At 37.2% G+C, this 24330-nt stretch overlaps 1 long non-coding RNA gene across 1 annotated transcript in view; it reads right to left on the reverse strand.

Moving 5' to 3' along the window:
- Positions 1 to 24330, reverse strand: part of LOC100848699 (uncharacterized) — a 128727-nt gene that overhangs the window by 97495 nt on the left and 6902 nt on the right. Inside the window, exons 3-4 of the long non-coding RNA XR_009495352.1 lie at positions 15200 to 15334; positions 13418 to 13557 (exon numbers count right to left, since the gene is read on the reverse strand). This is a non-coding gene — a long non-coding RNA (uncharacterized lncRNA). The remainder of the gene's footprint in view (positions 1 to 13417; positions 13558 to 15199; positions 15335 to 24330) is intronic.

Here is a 24330-nt window from a genome sequence, read left to right on the forward strand (position 1 = left end):
ATTTCAAGTATAACTACCATATGGTCCAGTAATCTCACTTCTGGAAATATATCCAGAGGAAATTAAAACAAAGATATTGAAGAAGTATCAGCACTCCCGTGTTCTTTGCATTATTTATAATAACCAAGAAATGTAAGAAACCTAATATTTGTATTTTTAATTAGAATCAAAGTCCTTCCTGATTTGGAGGTTTTCAAGTGGTCATTTCATTCATGACTGAGAGTTCTATACCAGAAGTATGCATCTCTGGTTCCACCAGAGATCACCTAGCCTTCTCCTTTAGGCCCTAGAGAAGTCCACTTGCTGGCCTTACCAGCCTCGTCTTTCCTTCTCATCAGAGGCAGCAGCAGCAGGACCAATGGTATTAGCTCCAGCAGTAGTAGAAGTGTCAAAGGGAAGCAGGCAAAAGAGGGAATACAATGGTAATTGCCTTTTTTAAATGGATTCACCGCATCTTTCTTACTTCAAGGTCCTGATTCACTTTCTCCTTAACATTTTATTCACTGAGAAAAGTGACAGAAATACCAAATTTAGCAAGTCAGTTCCTCAATCCTACAAACATTTGGTAAGATGCAACTTAGTTTGGAGTTGGGGAAAACCGTAAAGATCAAATTCTAGACTCCATGACAAAATAGATTCAGGTAGACTCAGTGACTTGTCCAAGATTACTTTTCTGAAGTTAATATTTTTAAAAAGTAAATAAACATTTTTCAAGTTTTTCTTTGACAACTTTTATATGGGAAAAAGAAGTAAAGATCTGTCTAAACTTTCAAAAATAAGTTCTGGTTAACGGTCTCCCCGGGGGCGTCAACCAGGCCGCTCGTCGGTCCGCGGACCCTCCCCAGGCCGGGCTGGCTGAGGGAGGCCGGGCTGGCCCCAGGACCCCAGGAAGCCGCCGACGGGCCGAGGACGGGCTTTTGTATATATTATGATCCATGTCATTGTATGTTTTCTTTGAAGTAGTGAGTTTTGGAAAAATCTAATTTTACTATGTCATTTTTACTCATTTTAATAACTTAGTGTTTTTAAATAAAGAATTTTCAGTGTTATATGTATTTAACTGTTTCATGTAAAATTTAAAAACTGCATTTCATCACTACGTGTTGAAATGTTCTTCACTAATCACTTTTCAAAAATAGTTTTCCAGATAATATTAAAATTTTTGAACTTGAGACAGATGGCCTTATAGATTTCAAAATCTTTGAATATTTGACTGAAAATGAAATAAAATGTTTTCAGAAAAAAAAAAAAAATAAGTTCTTTTAAAAGTTGTCATTTTCTAATTTTTCCAACACAGTCTGATTGGAAGTCATTGTCCTCTTATTTAATAAGAAACAGAAAACTGTTTATCAACATATGTAATACCTTATAGTGCAGCATGTTCCTGATATTAAGGAATTCAAGGTAAAGAAAAAGGCAAATGACTTACAGAACTTCAGAGAAATTTTTTTCCTGAAGAGAGTAAAAACAAGACCACCTGTGAGTTAAGATATTCTCAGAAAAATACTGTTTAAGAGATGAATGTGTTTGTTTCACTGTAATACAAGGGAAAAAAAGAAACTGGACTTAAGAAGCACACTGGAAAGTCCCATCATTCCCAAGCCTATCCTCATCAGTACAATAAAATAATGAAAGCCAAGCTATCCCTGGTTAGAATCCAAACTGTGTGCTTTGGTTTCTACTAGGAGTTACACTAAGTTTCCCAATGAAATGTTTTTATTTTTTCCTTTATCTGGGTTATTTCTTTGTAACTGCTACCACCCCACAGAAGAGTGATTTTACAGTTCAAATGACCTATGGCTTGCACTCTGTCTTTGGGAATAGTTCTTCTGCCATTTTTTCATTGTCCCTTGCCCTACCTTTTTCTACCTTAAGAATATCCAGTGCCCACATCTTTATTAACAAAATATTTCAAATCCAAGGAAGAACGAATACCAAAATTGACCAAGATAAAAATTGTATATCTATAGTGGTGTGCAAACAGAAGGAAACAAATAATGTAGACAAATATGATAGCCAAGAAGCTGAAGAAAGCTCTTAAAGCCAAGATTTAATGTCAGAGAAGGTAAATCTAATATTCATTTTGTTTTTTCTGTTCCTGGAATGAATTCCTACTCTGAGCAAGAATAACAACAGCAATAAATCTAAAGGGAAACAAATATTGAGGAAGCCTAATTATACCTTTTTCTTCATAATACACAGCAAATCTTAACACTCAGTAGCATAACATATAATAGTAGGAGAGCTCATTAGTTAAAATATCTCACTAGACTGTTTAAAGACTGCCTCTGGTGGCTTAGGTGGAACAGATATTTATTGCCTCTTTTAAAAAGCCTACAATTACCCCAAATTTTTCTGCCAATACTTTTAATCTTATTTGTTATTTCAATATACTTCTCTTTTTTCAAAAATGTATTTGGCAATTCATTTTCTAAGAATTTATCATAATAAATTTAGTTTGTGGACCTCTGTCCCTAAGAAAAAAAATTCTAGATTTACTTCTAAAACATGAATTTATCTGGTTGTCTCACTTATATACTTACTTTTTAAAAATTCCTTGCATTTTTATAAATTTCAGAAGGCAAGATTCAGACATAAAGAGAGAGTGAAAGAGAGAAAATTTTGTAATAGAATCCTGCCTGAGCCAACTCTCAGTAGTCTTTTGGCAAAAGGCCTGTGTGTGAACTACTTCCAAGACCTCAGTCTGAAAGGCAGCCAAAGACTCCATAAAAGAACAGACCCAAAATGACTTATTACCTTTAACCTTTGACCTTTTACCCAGTTGCCTCATACTTTGTGAACTTGAAATCTTGTGAGAGAATGCTTAGCCATGCTGTTTACAAACAGCCTATTTATTCCACAGGAACAGCTTGGCAGGACATATCCAGGTCACCTGACCTTAGGTTGTCACAGAAACCATGAGACTTGGGTTCTTTTTGCAGTTAAGCCAAAACTGCAACATTCTGACTGATGAAATGAGTATAGAACTATACAGCAATCCTCAAACATTTAATTCACCTGTATATTGAATACTTCACCGAAGTATTAACACACAAAATGTGAAAGAAATCACAAATGAACTACAAGGAGAATAAGCCATGCCTTCTGCAGAGAACAGAAAAAGCATAAATTTTTAACCTCAATGTTACAAGTTGATCTCAACTATTATTCTGCCCTAGATCTTGTTCAGCTTATCAGCACACAACAAAAAATCACACAATCTTTAAGTTATTCATATATTTTCAAAACTCTAACCTGTGTGTGTATTTAACTCTAGCCTCTGTTTTAGTCAGACTTTATATTAAGCATTTACCTGAAGAAATTACTTCATTAATTTCATTATCTCCAGCATGTTTTAACTAATTCTTCAAGGCTGCTTCTTTGATCATTTCAGTGATCCTTTTCAAATAGATTACATAATTAATTCTCACAAATTATTAGTGAGTATAAATATAGCCAGATTTCCTTTTTTAAGTGAAAATTGATTTCAAGAATGAATAAAATAGTGAGTAATCACATTTAAAAGGGTCCTTTATTATTCAATGAATTTATTTTCAGGACTTATTTTCTAAATTTCCTTGCCATACCCAAAATACAAGAGAAGGAAATGGCAATCCACTTCAGTACTCTTGCCTGGGAAATCCCAAGGACAGAGGAGCCTGGCAGGCTACAATCCATGGAGTCACAAGAGTTGGACACGACTGAGCAACTAAACACAGACACACACCCAAAATATAATTACATTTGCCAAAATATGATATGCACACAACTTATCAGGGATACCAACATTTGAAATAAAGTTAATGAGTTTTCTTAACTGAAGAAACTGAAGAAAATACAGTGTAACACTGTATTCACATATATATCTGCTGCTGCTGCTGCTAAGTCGCTTCAGTCGTGTCCAACTTTGTGTGACCCCATAGATGACAGCCCACCAGGCTCCCCCGTCCCTGGGATTCTCCAGGCAAGAACACTGGAGTGGGTTGCCATTTCCTTCTCCAATGCATGAAAGTGAAAAGTGAAAGTAAAGTCGCTCACTCGTGTCCGACTCTTTTCAACCCCATGGACTGCAGCCCACCAGGCTCCTCCGTCCATGGGATTTTCCAGGCAAGAGTACTGGAGTGGGGTGCCACTGCCTTCTCCACACATATGTATCTACTACTAAGGGAAAATTGAGTTAATTGCTTGGATACGTCACAACAGAATGGCCACTTGAAAAATGGTAAGGATGATCATTACTTTACGAAAAGAGTTTCTTTTTTAAAATCTAAGAATAATAATGACAATAGGTAACATGTATTGAATGTGGAAGGATTTTGACATGGATTAGATAATTTAATCTTCACAACAACCCTATGAGATAGATACTATTATCACTCTCATTTTATAGATGAAGAAAGTGACACTAAGAGAGATCAGGCCACACTCCTAGCAGGAGGAAGATTTGGAATTTGAACTTACAGCAATGTGACTTTACTGTCTCTAAAACCATGGCCTTTAGAAAATAACTCACCAAGTACACAAGTAAAATAACACATTATTACTTAGAATATTAGAAACTTAAATACCACTTTGCACTTTATAAAGTACCATCACAAATATTTCATTTAAGTCTTATAATAATCCTGTGAAGTAATAGCATTCCTATTTTGCAAATGAAGAAACTAAAGGTAAGAACGGTAAACTGACTTTCCCAAAGTCACTTGGCTAATAAATAATAGAATGAGGATGCCAATCCCGGTCTTTTAATATTATGTCTTGTGTGTGTGTGTGTGTGTATTAGTTGCTCAGTCGTGTCCGACTCTTTGCGACCCCATGGACCACAGCCCATCAGGCTCCTCCATCCATGGAATTCTCCAGGCAAGAATGCTGGAGGGGGAATATTATGTCTTACATTTTTCCAGCTATAATTACTCTCCTTATTCCACACTAAAATCTTTCCTAAGATATTATTCACTCAATGACAAGTAGAATGAAGACTTTCCAATAAGAATGACATTTTAAAAAAAGAAAGTAAAGGTTTTCTCAATTTAACATTAAAAGAAAGCAGTATTATAGTAAAACATTTTCATGAAAATAAATCTCAGTTCCATATTTTAAAATCATGTAATTCTTAGTAGTGAGACTTTCATTTTCCTTACTAAGTAGTCACAAATACATTCTTAATCCAAATAATGAGGAGGAAGAGCAGGAGGGCCTTATACCCAAAGGATACTCCCATGATCCTACCAAACAGAGGATCACCCAAGAAATAACTAAGTTAGAACCAGGATAGTGTAAAAGCTGTACTAAGAGTTTGACTTAGAACCTCTACCAATCCTCCTCCCATGAACATTTTTAAGGGATTCACCATCACCTGGATTATTAGCAAGGTTAGGCTAGGCATATTACATGGAAGATCATTTCCCAAGAGGTACTCTCCCAGCTCTTGGTTCTCGATTTGTCTAGAAGCCAACAACTGTTTCAGTAATAATAGATTTTAAAACAGATATCTATAAAAGTCGGATGGTATGCAATTTTAGAAAGCAGTATCTTTTCCGAAAGACTAACTGCAGAGCACATCTGCAGAGCAGGAAGTACAATAAGGAAAGTCAGCCCACATGCTACTAGAGTAAAGAGTGTTATGAGGCCATCCTTAGGCAGAGAGACCTATTAGAAATTGAATGAATAAGGCCTGAACTTTTCTCATCTGTGACTGTCTTTGGCCAAGTCTGTGGCATAGTTGCAGTCATTACCCCCTCCAAAAAAAGCAAAGAAAAATATAAGAGGGAAAAGAGAAAGAAAAGAAGAAGAAAAGAATGTAAAAATAAATAAATGGAGAGCTTTAAAATTTAAATTTAAAAATATAAATTTTTTAAAGAAAACGAATAAATATGAATAAGAGATCAAGATTTTTAAAGGAAAATTCGGCTGATGTCAAAGTATCTTAAGACCTATATGGATTAATCAATGATAAACTCTTTTGGAAAGTCTATAATGTGCAATCTAAAAAGCTTCTTGAATATGCCTCATGACCATGAATGTACTCTGGGCTGCCAATTAACTTACTAAATTGCTATGTGATATATTTATCTTTAAATCTTCACTGGAATATTTCAAAAATATATATTATAGTTGTTAATAATTTTACATACAGGAAAGAATGGCATTTTGGGAGCTAGAGGGTAAATGTGCCAAGAAAAAAAAAAAGGGAAGTTATCTATGTTGACGGAGAAGGCAATGGCACCCCACTCCAGTACTCTTGCCTGGAAAATCCCATGGATGGAGGAGCCTGGTAGGCTGCAGTCCATGGGGTCGCTAAGAGTTGGACATGACTGAGCGACTTCACTTTCACTTTTCACTTTCATGCACTGGAGAAGGAAATAGCAACCCACTCCAGTGTTCTTGCCTGGAGAATCCCAGGGACGGGGGAGACTGGTGGGCTGCCGTCTATGGGGTCACACAGAGTCGGACACGACTGAAGTGACTTAGCATAGCATAGCATAGCATCTATGTTCAAAGCCCTCTTCCACCAAGGAAGAATATGCCTGATGAGTGTGTGTCATCTGTTTAAAAAGGAAAAAAGATAAGATCTTTCACAGACCTATAGATGTTTCTGGATTCCCTTTCTCTTTATTTCAAGGGCTATAGCTCACTCACAGATACTGATTACAAAGCCCATCATTCTTCGTAGCTCTGATGCTCTATCAAACAGGCTCAAGGGGTTGTCCTTATGGAATCCTATCTGATTACTAAAATTCCTTTACTTCTCTGACATTTCAGCACTAAAATTTGCTTTGAAGACCTTAGTGTTTCCTCTATAGTGCAAACAGACATTAGTTTAAACAGATTTATGACACAAAGTGACAACTAAAGAACATGTCCTAGAAATGAGCATTCAGATAAAGAATTTTCCTTTCAAAGTAATTTAAAACTCACACATTCACAAGCGGACATTTTTTATCCACTGAAAAAAAACACAATAAAATTTTTGTGACATGACTGGAATTGAGAGATTCTAGAGGGAAAAACCTGGGAACATCAATAAAGGAAGATAAGTCACTATTCCACTGTATATGAAGGTATATGAATGCTTTGATGACACATGATTGGCTGGTTTAATAAAAGAAAATGGGTTTCTCACTTTAACAGTTTAGAAATAAATGCCTCAAAATGCCTTCCAATGATACCTCTCACTTCATTTGTTTTCCCTCACATTTCCCCAACTCTTCATAGGGGTTCAACAATGCTCTGACCCTCCAGCTGCAGGCTCTGTCTTACCTTGTATCTTGGTTCATTTTCACTAAGGTAAAAAAATTCTTAAACTGATAATATGTTACTAAAGAACCAAAGGATACTAAAGAAATCAAAGAGGAAATTAAAAACATACCTAGAGACAAATGAATATGAAAACATGATCCAAAACCTTTAGAAGCAGCAAAAGCAGTTGTAAGAGGAAAGTTTATAGCAATACAATCTTACATCAGGAAGCAAACAAACAAAGATATCTCCAATAAACAACCTAATCTTACATCTAAAGCAACTAGAAAAAGAATAACAAACAAAACCCAAAGTTAGGGCTTCCCTGGTGGCTCAGGGGTAAAGAATCCACCTACTGATGCAGGAGACACGGATTTGGTCCAGGGTCCAGAAAGATCTCACAGGCCGCAGTGTAACTAAGCCTGTGTGCCACAAATATTAAGACTGTACTCTAGAGCCCAGGAACCAAAACTATTGAGCCCATGCATGGCAACTACTGAAGCCTGCGTGCCCTAGAGCCCATGCTCCACAAGAGAAGCCACTGCAATGAGAAGCCTGCTTACTACAAAGAAGAGCAGAGCCCACTCTCCTGGACTACAGAAAAGCCCCTGCAACAACTAAGACCCAGCACAGCCAAAAATAAATAAATAAAAAAATTTTTAAAAGTTAGTAGAAGGAAAGAAATCATAAAGATCAGAGCAGAAATAAATGAAACAGAGAAGAAGAAAACAACAGCAAAGAAAGTAAAAGCTGGTTCTCTGAGAAGATAAACAGAATAGATAAACCTTTAGCCAGACCCATCAAGAAAAAAAGGGAGCAAACTCAAATCTGTGAAATTAGAAATTAAAAATAAGAAGTTACAACAGACACCACAGAAATATAAAGAATCATAAGAGCCTACTACAAGCAACTATATGCCAATAATGGACAACCTAAAAGAAATGGACAAATCCTTAGAAAAGTACAACTTCCTAAGACTGAACCAGGAAGAAAATACAAATAGACCAATCATGAGTACTGAAATTGGAACTATTATTAAAAATTTTTCAACAAATAAAAGTCCAGGACCACGTGGCTTCAAAGGCAAATTCTATTAAATGTTTAGAGTATAGTTAACATCCATCCTTCGGAAACTCTTCCTAAAAACTGCAGAGGAAGGAACACTCCCAAGCTCATTCTACAAGGCCACTATCACCCTAATACCAAAACCAGACAAAGATATCACAAAAAAGAAAATTATAGGCCAATATCATTGCTGAACATGACACAAAAATTCTCAACAAAATACTAGCAAACTGAATCCAGAACACATTAAAAGGATCATAGGCCACGATTAAGTGAGATATATCCCAGACTGATCTGATCTGATCTGATTCCAGGGATGCAAGGATTCTTTAGTACACATAAATCAACCAATGTGATACACCACATTAACAAATTAAAGATTAAAAATATATGATAATCTCAGTACACTGAAAACCTTTTGACAAAATTCAACACCCATTTATGATAAAAATATCCTCCAGAAAGTGGGAATAGAGAGGACCTACCTCAACATAATGAAATCAATAAATGACAAAGTCACAGCAAACATCATGATCAATGGTGAAAAACTGAAAGCATTTCCTCTAGGCTCAGGAACAAAACAAGGATGTCCACTGTCACCACATTTATTCAACATAGTTTTGGACATTCTAGCCATAGCAACCAGAGGAGAGAAAGAAATAAAAGGAATACAAACTGGAAAAGAAGTAAAACTGTCACTGTTTGCAGACAGCATGATGCTATACATAGAAAATCCTAAAGATGCCTCCAGAAAACTACTAGAGCTCATTAGTGAATCTGGTAAAGTTGCAAAATACAAAATTAATACACAGAAATTTATTGCATTCTTATACACTAAAAACAAAAGATCAAAAAGATAAATTAAGGAAACAATCACATTTGCCATCACAACAAAAAGAACAAAATACCTAGGAACAAACCTATCTGATGAGGCAAAAGACCTGTACTCAGAAAACTATAAAATACTGATGGAAGAAATCAAAGATGACACAAACAAATGAAAAGATACACCATGTTCTTGGATTAGAAGAGTCAACATAGTCAAAATCACTGCACTACCCAAAGAAATCTACAGATTCAATGCAATATCATCAAACTATCAATGGCATTTTTCACAGAATTAGAACAAAAAATTTACAATTTGTATGGAAACAGAAAAGCCCCCAAATGGCAAAAGCAATCTTGAGAAAGAAAAACAGATGGAGGAATCGGGCTCCCTGACTTCAGGCTATACTACAAAGCTACAGTTATCGAAGCAGAATGATACTGGCACAAAAACAGAAATATAGATCAACAGAACAGGATAGAAAGCCAGAAATAAACCCACCCATCTATGGTCAACTAATCTATGACAAAGAAGGCAAGAACATACAGTGGATAAAAGACTGTCTCTCCAACAGTGGTACTGGGAAAAGTGGACAGCTACAGGTGAAAAAATGAAAGTAGGACACACCCTAACACCACACACACACACACACACACACAACTCAAAGTGGATTAAAGACCTAAATTTAACACCAGATACTATAAAAGTCTTACAGGAAAACATAGAACACTCTCTAACATAAATCGAAGCAGGATCTTTTTTGATCCACCTCCTAAAGTAATGAAAATAAAAACAACAATAAACAAATGGAACCTAACTAAACTTAAAGGCTTTTGCACAGCAAAAGAAACCATAAGCAAAGCAAAAAGACAACCCACAGAATGGGAGAAAATATTTCAAACAAAGTGATCAAGAAGGGATTAATCTCCAAAATACACAAACAGTTCATGCAGTCAATATTTAAAAAAAAAAAAAAAAAACCCAATCGACAACCCAATAAAAAAAAAAAAATGGTCAGAAGTTCTAAACAGACATGTCTACCAAGAAGACATTCAGATGGCCAAGAAACACATGAAAAGATGTTCATCACTAATTACTGGACTTCTTGGGTAGCTTACCTGCTAAAGAATCCACCTGCGATGCAAGAAACCCCAGTTCAATTCGTGCGTCAGGAAAACCCCCTGGAGAAGGGATAGCCTATCCACACCAGTATTCTTGGGATCCCTGGTGGCTCAGACAGTAAAGAATCTGCCTGCAATGCAGGAGACCTGGGTTTGATTACTGAATTGGGAAGATCCCCTGGAAGAGGGCATGGCAACCCACTTCAGTATTCTTGCCTGGAGAATCCCCATGAACAGAGATACCTGGCAGGCTACAGTCCATGGGGTCACAAAGAGTTTTTTAAAAAAAAAAAAAAAAAACAATCAACAAGCCAATCAAAAAAAAAAAAAAGGTCAGAAGTTCTAAACAGACATTTCTCCAAAGAAGACATAGACATGGGCAAGAAACACATAAAAAGATGTTCAATATCACTAATTATTGGAAAAATGCAAATCAAAACTACAATAAGGTATCACCTCACATTGCTCAGAATGACTATCATCAAAAAATCTATGAAAAGTAAATGCTGGAGAGGGTGTGGAGAAAAGGGAACCCTTCTCACTGATGGTGAGAATGCAAATTGGTATAGACATTATGGAGAACAGTATGGAGGTTCCTTAAAAGACTAAAAATAATCCAGCAATCCCACTCCTGGGCATATATACAGAGAAAACCATAATTCAAAAAGATACACGCATCCAAATGTTCAGTTGAGCTTAGTCACTCAGACATGTCCAACTCTTTGCAACCCCATGGACTGCAGCACACCAGGCTTCCCTGTCCATCACCAACTCCCAGAGCTTGCTCAAATTCATGTCCATCGAGTCAGTGATGCCATCCAACCATTTCATCCTCTGTCGTCCCCTTCTCCTCCTGCCTTCAGTCTTTCCCAGTATCAGGGTCTTTTCTAAAGAGTCAGTCATTCACATCAGGCGGTCAAAGTATCAGAGCTTCAGCTTCAGCATCAGTCCTTCCAACGAATATTCAAGACTGATTTCCTTTAGGACTAAAGAGTCTTCTCCAACAACACAGTTTAAAAGCATCAATTCTTCAGTGCTCAGCTTTCTTTATACTTCAACTCTCACATCCATACATGACTACTGGAAAAACCATAGCCTTGACTAGACGGACCTTTGTTGACAAAGTAATATCTCTGCTTTTTAATATGCTATCTAGATTGGTCATAACTTTCCTTCCAAGGAGTAAGCGTTTTTTAATTTCATGGCTGAAATCACCATCCGCAGTGATTTTGGAGCCCAGAAAAATAAAGTCAGCCACTGTTTCCACATCTATTTGCCATGAAGTGATGGGACCAGATGCCATGATCTTAGTTTTCTGAATGTTGAGCTTTAAGCCAACTTTTTTACTCTTCTCTTTCACTTTCATCAAGAGGCTCTTTAGTTCTTCTTCACTTTCTGCCATTAGGGTGGTGTCATCTGCATATCTGAGGTTATGGATATTTCTCCCAGCAATCTTAATTCCAGCTTGTACTTCTTCCAGCCCAGCGTTTCTCATGATGTACTCTGCATAGAAGTTAAATAAGCAGGGTGACAATATACAGCCTTGACGTACTCCTTTTCCTATTTGGAACCAGTCTGTTGTTCCATGTCCAGTTCTAACTGTTGCTTCCTGACCTGCATACAGGTTTCTCAAGAGGCATTTCTCAATCAGATATTAATGAAACAAATATTCATAACTGAAATTATGACCACAAATGAGTGGTGATTATTTTCTTATGCTCCTCTGTCCATGGAATTCTCTGGGCAAGAATACTGGAGCAGTAGCTATTCCCTTCTTCAGAGGATCTTCTCGACCCAGGAATCAAACCCAGGTCTCCCGAACTGCAGGCAGATTCTTTCCTGTCTGAGCCATCAGGAAAGCCCTTATATTCTTATAATATGGGCTAAATATTTGTGTCTACCCCACCAAAGTTCATATGCTTAAGTCCTAATCCCAATTTGATGGTATTTAGACGTAGGACCTTTGTGAGGTAATCAGGTCTTGAGCAAGGAGCTTTCATGAATGGAATTAGTGCCCTTATAAGAAGAGACATGAGAGAAAGAATCTTTCTTCCTCACCATGGGAAAATACAGCAAGAAGATGGCCATCTATAAACCAGGAAGAGGGTCCTCATCAGACACAGACTATGCCAGCTCCTTGATGTGAGACTTTCCAACCTTCAGAATTGTAGGAGATAACTGTTGTTTAAGCCACCCAGTTTATAGTATTTAAATACAGTACTTTGAACTGACTTGAACATGTTGCAAAGAAACAACTAACTAGTTACAGAATCTAAGAAAACAAGATACAAGTATATGAAATTGTGATATGCTTTCTTACAAAGATACATGTGAGACTCTACATCAAGCAATGCAACTGAAGAAATGTTTGCCAGATCCTTTGAGAAAATCATAAATTTCTAAGTGATTAGGGTCAATATGACCAATTAATTCATTAACTATTATTAAGGCATTAGTAGTATATTCTTTCTCTTTTAGTGATACATAAATGGTACATCTTAAAACTGATGATATTTTATATTCAATTAAAAAGAGATAAGAGAGCAACAAAATTTTCCAGAATTGATGAAAAACATCAATCCATGTATGCTGCTGCTGCTAAGTCGTTTCAGTGGTGTCCAACTCTGCGACCCCATAGACAGCAGCCCACCAGGCTCCGCTGTCCACAGGATTCTCTAGGCAAGAATACTGGAGTGGGTTGCCATTTCCTTCTCCAATGCATGTATGCTGCTGCTGCTACTGCTAAGTCACTTCAGTCGTGTCTGACTCTGTGCGACCCCATAGACGGCAGCCCACCAGGCTCCCCCGTCCCTGGGATTCTCCAGGCAAGAACACTGGAGTGGGTTGCCATTTCCTTCTCCAATGCATGAAAGTGACAAGTGAAAGTGAAGTTGCTCAGTCGTGTCTGACTCTTCAGCGACCCCATGGACTGCAGCCCACCAGGCTCCTCCATCCATGGGATTTTCCAGGCAAGAGTACTGGAGTGGGGTGCCATTGCCTTCTCCACAATCCATGTATACAGGAAGCCAAAAGTTCCCAAGCAGTATAAATAAAAGGAAGTCCACACTTAAAACACATTATCATGAAACTGTTTAAAACCAAAAGGAAAGAGAAAGACCTTAAAAGCCATCAGGGCACAGTAGAGGGAGGGACAGACAAAGATTACCTTCAAAAGAAGCTCAGATACCAGGTTCATGGAGTGGAAAGTTCAATAACGTTCAGAATAGTAATTCTCCCCAGGTTGATTCATATATCAATTGCTACCAGATTTTCAGCAGTCTTTTAGCAGATATTGGCAAGATGATCCTAAAATGTGTTCAGAATTGCAAATTACATAGAATTACAACATTTATACAGAATTCATATAGAACGCCAAAACAATTTTGAAAATGACAAAGCTGGACAACATATGCTTCCCAATTTCAAAACTTGACGTAAAGCTACTCGAGTAGTTGTGAACAGTGTAGTACCAGCACAAGGACAGACATGTAAATCACTAGAACAGAACTTATTTTCAATAAAGGTGCAAAGGAAATTCACTGAAGGAAAAGATAGGCTTTTTAATTAATAGTACTAGGAAAGCTCTATATGCATATGCCAAAAGATAAAGTTACACCTTTATTTCACACTATACAAAATAAATCACAGATTTAAATGTTAGAGCCAAAACAAACTTTTAAAAGAAAACACAGGTGATTATCTTCAATACCTTAGGTCAGGCAAAAATTTCTTTGCTATGACACCAAAAACATGGTGCATTCTTTATAATCTGGTAGATTAAACCTCATCAAAATTCAAATCCTTTACACTTCAAAAGATGCTATTATGAAAATTAAAAGATAAGCAACAGACTGGGAGAAAATATTTGGGAAACATATATCTTATAAAGACTTTGTGTACAAAATATGCAAAGAACTCTTTGTATACAAGACAAACAACCCAATCAAAAACTGGGTAAAATTTTTGACAAAACATTTCACCAAAGAAGATATATGGGTGGCTAATAAACACACAAAAAGGTATTTCATGTTAGTTTAGGAAAATGCAAATTAAAATCACAATGAGAAGCAATTTCACATCCATTAGGATGACTGTAATAACTTTTTTTAAAAAAGGATAATAACAAATGTTAGCAAGGATGTGGAAAAAAGGAGTCCTCATACTTTGCCGGTAGGAGCACAAAATAATGCAACTACTTTGGAAAGTTTGAAGTCTCATTAAAAGTTAAAAATAAATTTTCCAAATGACTGAACGATTTTACACTTAGAGAGAAAATACCCAAGAGAAATGAAAATATGTATTTACACAAAGACTTATACATGGATCCTCTTAGCAGCATTATTCATATTCATAGTCAAAAACTATAAAAAACTAAATGTGCATCAACTGATGAATGGGCGGACATGATGCAGTGTATGCATACAGTGGAACACTGCTCATCAATAAAACAACAAACTATTAACACATGCTTCAACACAGGAACCTCAAAACTGTTATTCTAGGAGAAAAGGGTAGGGGGAGGAATAGACCAGGATTTGGGGATTGATATGTACATGCTGCTATATGTAAAAGAGTTAACCAACAAGGACCTACTGTATAGCACAGGGAATTCTGCTCAATATTCTATAATAAGCTAAATGGAAAAATAATTCGAAGAAGAGTAAATGTATGTATATGTATGACTGAATCACTTTGCTGAACACCTGAAACTAACACAGCACTGTTAACTAACTCCAATATAAAATAAAAATTTTTTAAAAGAAATAAAAATTGAAAATAAATAAAAATGTTAATATTAAACAGTAACAGTAACATTACACAAGTGAAAGCACAATAAATCATCCTAATGAAATTATCATATATAGAAGTATTTTCATACTTAAGCACATTTTAATATTTCAGAAGCTTTCATAATTTTCATAAATGAATGATGATAGTGAATACTTACTGAGTACACCAAACAGTTAGACATCAAAGATTTCCAGTGTGAAAATATATGTATTATTCTAAGTCAAAGAATACCAACATAAGAGACCACATATTGTGTGATTTGATTTATATGAAATTTCCAGGAAAGAAAAATCTACAGAGAAAGAAAATAGATTAATATTGTCCAGGGTAAGAAAAATGGATAGAAGTTACCAAAGGGGAAAGTCATGGGGGATAAATTAGGAGTTTATATTAACTGATACACACTGCTGCTGCTGCTAAGTCACTTCAGTTGTGTCCGACTCTGTTCGACCCCAGAGATTGCAGCCCACCAGGCTTCCCCGTCCCTGGGATTCTCCAGGCAAGAACACTGGAGTGGGTTGCCATTTCCTTCTCCAGTGCATGAAAGTGAAAAGTGAAAGTGAAGTCGCTCAGTCGTTCCCGACTCTTAGCGACCCCATGAATTGCAGCCTACCAGGCTCCTCTGTCCATGGATTTTCCAGGCAAGAGTACTGGAGTGGGGTGCCATTGCCTTCTCCGAACTGATACACACTACTATATACAAAATAGATAAAAACAACAAGGACCTACAATATAGCACAGGAAACTGTAGTCAATATCTGGTAATAATCTACAATAGAAAAGAATCTGAAAAAGAATATATACATGTACACACATAACTGGATCACTCTCTGTACACTTGAAATATAACATTGTGAATCAACTATACTTAAACTTAAGAAAAAGGAGAGGGAATGGACATTAACAATTAATGAACATAAAGGATCTTATTTGGGTGACAGAAGTGCCTGAAATCTGATCAATGGTGAAGGCTGCACAATTTGTTAAATTTACTAAAAAAAAAAAAGTCATTGAATAAATACTTGCAATGGGTGAAATGATATACCCCAAAGCTATATATACAAACATATATATATATACAAACACATATGACTATACATACGTATATACATATATGAACATCAGACTGGTAATTCATGTCACAAAAACAACAGTGAAAACCAGAAAACAAGACACTGAGATCTTATACAAGATGACAAACAAAATTGCCATCCCTGAATTTTATTCCCAGTGAAATATATTTAAAGAATTAACACAAAACAGAGACTTCTTCAGGCCTCCCTGATAGCTCAGCTGGTAGAGAATCTGCCTTCAATGCAGGAGACACCAGTTCAATTCCTGGGTCAGGAAGATCCCCTGGAGAAGGGAGAGGCTACCCACTTCAGTATTCTTGGGCTTCTCTGGTGGCTCAGACGGTAAATAATCTGACTGCAATGTGGGAGATCCTGAGTTGAGAAGATTCCCCTGGAGGAGGGGTGGCAACACACTCCAATATTCTTGCCTGGAGAATCCCCTTGGACAGAGGGGCCTGGTGGGCTATAGTTCATGAGGTCGCAAAGAGTCAGACATGACTGCGTGACTAAGCACACACACACACAGAGCCTTCTTCAGAACAATGAAACTGGAGTTTGTAATCAGCAGATACTCTAGAAGAACTGCTAAAGAATAAACTACAGATAACAGGAATGAGCGACTAAGCTAACCATCGGACAATCACATTCATCTCCCATGCTAGTAAGATCATGCTTAAATACTTGCATGCTAGGCTTCAGCATTATGCAAACCAAGAACTTTTAGATGTCCAGCCTGGGTTTAGAAAAGGAAGATGAACCAGAGATCAAATTGCCAACATTCACTGGATTATAGAGAAAGCAAGAGAATTTCAGAAAAACATCTATCTCTGTTTCATCAACTACACTAAAGCCTTTAACTGTGTGGATCATGACGAACTGTGGAAAGCTCTTAGAAAGATGGGAATACCAGACCGTCTTACCTGTCTCCTGAGAAACCTGTATGTAGGTCAAAAAGCAGCAGTTAGAACCCTGTATGCAATAACTGATTGGTTCAAGATCAAGAAAGGAGTTCTACTGGGCTGTCTGCTGTCACCCTGTTTGTTTAACCTATATGCTGAGCACATCATGAGAAATGCCAGGCTGGATGCAAGTCAGAAATGCAAGTCGAAATCAACTTAGGCAGGAGAAACATCAGCATCCTCAGATATGCAGACGATACCACTCTAATGGCAAGAAGCGAAGAGGAACTAAAGAGTCTTTTGATGAGGGTGAAGGAGGAGAGTGAAAGAGCTGGCTTAAGACTAAATATTGAAAAACTAAGATCACAGCATCTGGCCCCATTACTGTATGGCAAATAAAAGGGGAAAAAGTGGAAATAGTGACAGATTTCCTCTACTTGGACTGCAAAATCACTATGGACGGTGACCGCAGCCATGAAATCAGAAGATAATTGTTTCTTGGCAGGAAAGCAATGACAGATCTAGACAGTGTGTTGAAAAGGTATGTATAGTCAAGACTACGGTCTTCCCAGTGGAAGCTGGGACTGCAAGAAGGCAGGACGCCAAAGAACTGATGCCTTCAAACTGTGGTGCTGGAGAAGACTCTTGAAAGTCCCTTGGACAGCAAGGAGATCAAACCAGTCAATCTTAAGGGATATCAACCCTGAATATTCACTGGAAGGACTGATGACGAAGCTGAAGCTCCAGTATTTTGGTCATCTGATGCAAACAGATGACTCACCGGAAAGGTCCCTGATGTTGGGAAAGATTGAGGGCAGAAGGAGAAGAGCACATCAGAGGATGAGATGGCTGGATGGCATCATCGAGGCAATGAACGTGAACTTGGGCAAACTCTGGGAGATTGTGAGGAACAGGGAGGCCTGGCATGCTGCAGTCCATGGGGTCGCAAAGAGTCAGACGTGACTGGGCAACCGCACAAGGCAACAACAAGAAGGAATGAGCTCCCAGATGAATGAGCTAACATGCAAGAAAGAACCAGCAACAATAAAGTGACAAATACGTGAGTGTACGTACATAAATATCAAGTATAAAAATTAGTAATAATAAAGTTTCATGGGATTAAAAATAATCATAAAACAACAATTTTCAGGAGAGGGGGAACTGGGGTTAAAGCGTCTTTATATTATCAAGAAGGAAGCTAAAAGTAATAATAATAACTTGTTGCTGCTGCTGCTGCTGCTAAGTCACTTCAGTCATGTCTGACTCTGTGTGACCCCATAGATGGTAGCCCACCAGGCTCTGCTGTCCCTGGGATTCTCCAGGCAAGAATACTGGAGTGGGTTGCCATTTCCTTCTCCAATGCATGAAAGTGAAAAGTGAAAGTGAAGTCACTCAGTCGTGTCTGACTCTTATCGACCCCATGGACTGCAGCCTACCAGGCTCCTCCATCCATGGGATTTTCCAGGCAAGAGTACTGGAGTGGGTTGCCACTGCCTTCTCCGATAATAACTTAAGACTCTGATAATTATGTTTATTATAACTTCCAGAGTAACCAATAAGTGAATAGAAACAGAATATATAACTTCTTTATTAGAGGGAAAATAAAATCATTTAAAAAAATTATCCATTGTTAGGGCTTCCCTGGTGGCTCAGATGGTAACGAATCTGAGAGATACAATGTGACCTGCCTGCAATGTGGGAGACTTGGGTTTGATCCCTGGGTTGGGAAGATCCCCTGGAGGAGGGCATTGCAACCCACTCCAGTATTCTTGCCTGGAGAATCTCATGGACAGAGGAGCCTGGCAGGCTACAGTCCATGGGGTCTCAAAGAGTTGGACACAACTGAGCGACTAAGCACAGAAGACAGCACTCTGTATTAGTCAAGGTTACTCAGAGAAACAGAACCAAAAACAGTAGGGTTTGTCATGTGTGTTACATGTGTGTGTCGAGAGAGAGAGAGAAATACTTATTATAAGAAACTGGCCAATGCAATTATGGAGGCTGACAAGACCCAAGATTTACAGTCAGCAACCTGGAGACCCAGGAGAGCTGATGGTATAGTTCCAGTCCAAGTCCAAAGGCCTAAGAAACAGGAAAATCAATGGTATGATTCTAGTCTAAAAGCCAGTAGGTTTGGGAGCCAGGAAGATGTTTCAGGTTGAGTCTGACTATGGGGAAAAAGCAAATGTCCCAGCTCAAAGGCAATAAGGCAGAAGGAGTTCCTTCTTACTCATCCTTTTTGATCTCTTTAAATCTTTAACAAATTGGATGAGATGCACCCATATTGAGGAGGGCAATCTGCTTTACTCAAACTACCAATTCAAATGTTAATCTCATTCAGAATGTTTGATAAAATATCTGGGCACCCTGCGGCCTGGTCAAGCTGACACATTAAATTAATCATCACATCAATCCAAAAGAAAGCAAAAATGGAGAGCAAAACAGAAAAGACACGTCAAATAGAAAGTGAAAAACAGAACAGCAAAGCCTACCACATCAGTAAATGCATTGAGTGTGATCAAATTTAAACCCTTAGAATCAACTAGATGTCTGATAGAAGGTACATTAATTCAATCCACTGATTCACTAACATCTACTATGTGTTATCTACTATTTTAAGTATATAGACACAACAGTGGGAAAAAAGCAATCAGATTACAGAATAATACACAACTGTTCTGTATTCATTTTCATCTATCTATAATCCCTACCTCCCTTTTAAAAAGACTGTGCTGATTTATAATTGAAAAAATTTTATAAAACAGGTTAATATAAAATTAAAGACAAAGGAAGCTCAATAATTACATGAACAAATTCAGGGGTAAAGAATTCGCCTGCCAACACAAGAGATGTGGGTTCAATCCCTGAGTCAAAGATCCCCTGGAGAAGGAAATGGCAACCCACTCCAGTATTCTTGCCTAGGAAATCCCATGGACAGAGGAGCCTGGTGGGCTACAGTCCATGGGGTCACAAAAGTTGAACATGACGTAGCGACTAAACAGCAACAAGAACACAGTTAAATAAGCAACCACACATGAGGAAATTACTAAAAGTAAGTAGTATCAGTATTAAAACTTGAGCTAATAGGCATCCAAGGCAAAAAGGGAAATAGCACATTTTAGTCACCTACCTACCAAAAATTGTATATTCAGTAGAACACACAAATTTTCATTTAGCCCTAAAGTATAATGAAAATGAACAGAGATCCTTATATTCTGAGAAATATATAATTATATAGGCTGTTCCAAGAGATCCAGTAGCCAACCTAAGAAGCTTCATACAAAGATAACTTGGGTACAATAGGAGAAAAACGTGGGCCTCATATTCAGAACTGAATTTCAGACATGTTCCATGCCAGGCTGGATGAATCAGTAAGTGGATTCAAGATTGATGAGAGAAATATCAACAACCTGAGATATGCAGATGATAGCACTCTAATGGCAGAAGGCAGAAAGCAAAGAGGGACTAAAGAGCCTTTTGATGAGGGTGAGTGAGGAGTGTGAAAAAGCTGGCTTAAAACTCAACATTCAAAAAACTGAGATCATTACATCCTGTCCCATCACTTCATGGCAAATAGATGGGGGAAAAGTGGAAATAGTGACAGATTTTATTTTCTTAGGCTTCAAAATCACTGTGGACAGTGACTGCAGCCATGAAATTAAAAGATGCTTGCTACTTGGGAGAAAAGCTATGGCCAACCTGGACAGCATATTAAAAAGCAGAGACATCACTTTGCCAACAAAGGTCCATATAATCAAAGCTATGATTTTTCCAGTAGTCATGTACACATGTAAGAGTTGGACCATAGAGAAAGCTGAGTGTCAAAGAACTGATGTTTTTGAATTGTGGTGCTAGAGAAGACTCTTGAGATTCCCCTGGACTACAAAGAGATCAAACCAGTCAATCCTAAAGGAAATCAACCCTGAATATTCATTGGAAGGACTGATGCTGAAGCTGAAGCTCTAATACTTTGGCCACCTGATGCAAAGAGCTGATTCATTGCAAAAGACCCTGATGCTGGGAAAGACTGAAGGCAAAAGGGAGACAACAGAGGATGAGGTGTTTGGGTGGAATCACCGACTCAGTAGACATGAATCAGAGTAAACTCCGGGAGATATTGAAGAACAGGAGAGCCTGGCGTGCTGCAGTCCATGGGGTCAAAAAGAGTCAGACACAACTTAGCAACTGAACAGCAAAAACATGTTTCATCACCTACAGTCTGTACAAACCTGGCAAGTTACTTACCTTTCTGAAATCAATTTCCTCATCTCTAAAACAGAAGTATGAATGAAGGAACTAGAGAGATGTTTTATAAAGTATCTGGCATATAATAAATTCTCAATTTTAAAAAAGTTATTATTATTATTATAGCACATAATCATAAACATAGGGGCAATGTAAATTGATACAGAGAGGAGTTTCTACTTATAGATCAAAGTGTATGGTGCTTAAAGAATAGTCAGCTCCACAGTACCAATGAACTAAAATATGAACAATATGGAAGTAATATAAATGAAGAGAAAGTTGACTATTGTACACAAATCATAAGGTTTGTGTATATACATTTACATAAGGCAAGTCAAAGGAAAACTGGGCTTTTGTCAAGTGGGTTCATCGTTGGGTTAACAACCACTTTTTGCCTTTTTCCCAAGCATCAACATTAACCAGTAAACTACATAAGGGTAGAGTCCATTCATGGTTTTCCATGCCATTCTTTCCCAGTATAGACACATTCAGAGCACTCGATATTTGTTAATCAAAAAATGGGTATCAGCTATTATCTCTGGAATTGATAGTTTTCATTTCAAGAACGTTGTCTAATATATTTTGCAGTGATGGTTTGACTCTATGCATTTCTGTGACTTGTGACATAAACAGGTTTTTTAAATGACCAACTCTGATGGCTAATTTTATGTGTCAACTTGGCTATGCTATAATACCCAGTTATAGATGAGGAAACAATGGAAACAGTGAGAGACTTTATTTTTGGAGTCTCTAAAATCACTGCAGATGGTGACTGCAGCCATAAAATTAAAAGACGCTTGCTCCTTGGAAGAAAAGCTATGACCAACCTAGACAGCATATTAAAAAGCAGATATATTACCCTGCCAACAAAGGTCTGTCTAGTCAAAGCTATGGTTTTTCCAGTAGTCATGTATGGATATGAGAGTTGGACTATAAAAAAAAGCTGAGCATCGAAGAATTGATGTTTTTGAACTGTGGTGTTAGAGAAGACTCTTGAGAGTCCCTTGGACTGCAAGGAGACCAAACCAGTCAATCCTAAAGGAAATCAGTCCTGAATATTCGTTGGAAAGACTGATGTTGAAGCTGAAACTCCAATACATTGGCCACCTGATTCAAAGAACTGACTCAATAGAAAAGACCCTAATGCTGGGAAAGATTGAAGACAAGAGGAGAAGGGGATGACAGAGGATGAGATAGTTGGATAGCATCACCGACTCAACAGATATGAGTTTGAGCAACACTCCAGGAGTTGGTGATGGACAGGGAAGCTGGCATGCTGCAGTCCATGGGGTCAAAAAGAGTTGGACACAACTGAGCGACTGAACTGAACTGATAATCAAACACTAAGTTAGGTGTTACTAAGTAGGTATTCTGTAAATATTGTTACTATCTCCAATCAGCTGACTTTAGGTAACAGAAATTATCCTCAGTAACTTGGGTGAGCCTCAAACCATGAGTTGAAGGCCTTAAGAGCAAAAATTGAAGGTCCCAGGCAAGAAGATTCTTCCTCCAGACTGCAGCATTATCTTCTCCCTATCTTCTGCAAACTTGCCCTACAGAATTTAGACTTGACAGTCCCCTCAATCAAGTGAGCCACTTTCTTAAAATAAATCATAAATGCATGTGTGTATATGTATATTATACATATATCTATTGGTTCTGTTTCTCTGGGGAGCCCTGACTAATACACCACTGAATTGAATGATTTGTTTGAGGCTTTAAAGTACTAAGTCAACATGAAAAGTAGAATACACCAAAAATAATATTGTGTGTTGCTTTCAACCTATAGTTTTAACTAAAACAATATGTGTCTTTTCTATTCTTCTTTGATATCAATGCTAAAGTACTGATTCCAACCAGCATCTATCATCTTTAAAATTCAAGTCCCTTGAATATTTTTGCATAATAAGATAGAGATTTCTCAGTATCAAAACCATGTACTATTTTTTAACCATATATCATTAAATCCAGTAGAAAGGAATTTCTTTAAAAATCCTTTTATAGATTATCCATCACATTAATAGCATAAGACTTAAAATCATACAACATGCACTAATACCCTATTAGTGTTCATATAATAAAAAGTAAGATATAATTGTGTACTCCACACCTATTTTTTATTTGTGTGGTTGGTTTGTTGGGTTTTTTTAATTTATTTATTTTAATTGGAGGCTAATTACTTTACAATATTGTATTGGTTTTGCCATACATTGACATGAACCCGCCAAGGGAGGTGGGAGGAGATTCAGGATGGGGAACACATGTACTCCACACCTATTAATCCTTAGTTCCACTCCTTAGCATATACCTACATGAGAGAAATAAAGAGCTTATCAAATCTATGCCAAGGATGGATTTAACCAAAAATATTCAAAAGGGCCATATATTTTAATACACCAGATGCTACTTAAAGATTCACTTTATATCATTAGGATAAAACTGCTACTTTTATTGTACAAAACTAGAAAAGGTATACCAATGTAATGTTGATATTGAGAAATGCAATATATATTTATATAATATGAGACACTTGGAACATGTTACAAAAATGCAAATTTTACTTTCCTATATGTACATTTAGTGATAAAAGAGATGGAGATTAAATGTCAAGGGTTAAAGTGTAAACTGGAACAAAAGCCTTTGGCATATTTTATTTACACTGAACATTCTGACCCTGTTAAATACTCACCTAGAAATGTAAATACCAGAAATTTATTCTTATATATTTTGCTTCAGTTTTCCCATAATTTACAGACACTTCCATTCTCTCTCACTCTACTAATGCTAAATTTTTCAAGTGAATCAATTAATAGAAGCAATCAGGTTTATATATCACAAAATGTAGACAATCTAGAAATCTATTTTACTTAGTCAACATAAACAAATGATTAAAATAATTCAGCCCATTTCTGTGACTTTAAAAAATGTTCTTGTGTCCTCCTTTCCATGCTAGTCTTCTTCTATTCCCAAGTCTTATAGCCAGGTCACAGCAACAAAAGCCCATTTTACCATCTATTGCTTACCTCAATATACCTAAAGAAGTACAATAAATGTTTCTAGATTTCAAATGT

The sequence above is a fragment of the Bos taurus genome, chromosome 7 (genome assembly GCF_002263795.3).
Source record: "Bos taurus isolate L1 Dominette 01449 registration number 42190680 breed Hereford chromosome 7, ARS-UCD2.0, whole genome shotgun sequence".
Lineage (NCBI taxonomy): Eukaryota > Metazoa > Chordata > Mammalia > Artiodactyla > Bovidae > Bos > Bos taurus.